Source organism: Seriola lalandi, unplaced genomic scaffold, assembly GCF_002814215.2.
Source record: "Seriola lalandi dorsalis isolate HSWRI2012SDOR001 ecotype SW California unplaced genomic scaffold, Sedor1 jcf7180002054748, whole genome shotgun sequence".
NCBI lineage: Eukaryota > Metazoa > Chordata > Actinopteri > Carangiformes > Carangidae > Seriola > Seriola lalandi.
The window spans coordinates 6,346,132-6,346,782 of record NW_019525301.1 but is presented as its reverse complement, the minus strand read 5'-3'; positions in this window follow the sequence as shown (position 1 = coordinate 6,346,782).

Genomic DNA, 651 nt, shown 5'->3' with positions numbered 1-651 from the left:
TCATCATGCAGAAGCCGAGCGTCCGGGCCAGCCCACTGCTCCATAGACCCCCAGAGACGCTGAGCGTCCGATGGGCGGGACAAAGCCCAGCATTTATCCAATGACCGTCTAGTTTGGCTGCAGTGGAACAACCCACTCTCTGCTTCCCCATTGAAGTCAGGAGACGCTCGGCGTCTACACTGTGTAAAGCTCTGTGGTGCTGCGGGGATGAATGAGAAGTCATGAAGAGTCTTCAACGCCATCTTGCCATCACGCCGGCTTGTAGGGAGGTTGAGCTCCTATTAGAGGCACAGATAGCTGTTGCGTATGTGTAGCGTGTGGTGTTCAGGGAGATGGGGTAGATCCCACCTGTTCTGTGCTGTGGTGTATGACCTGAGCCATACTCGGTGTGCTTAGAGAGAAGTTGCTACTCTTTTGCCTGGGTAGTTTCTTTTAGTTGTAGTATTTTTTTCAAAATATTTTTTTTTTTGTGTGTACTTGTTTATTTTCTTTTGTTCGTTTAGTAACCAGCTTATTTTCTTATAGTTTTGGGTTCATTGTCATTGTTTTGTTTAGTTTTTTTGTTTAGTTTTTTTTTGTTTTGTTTTGTTTTGTTTTTCGGGGGGGGGGGGTTGCCTAAAGTGGGGGTCATTGCCTAATAGTGAGATGAAC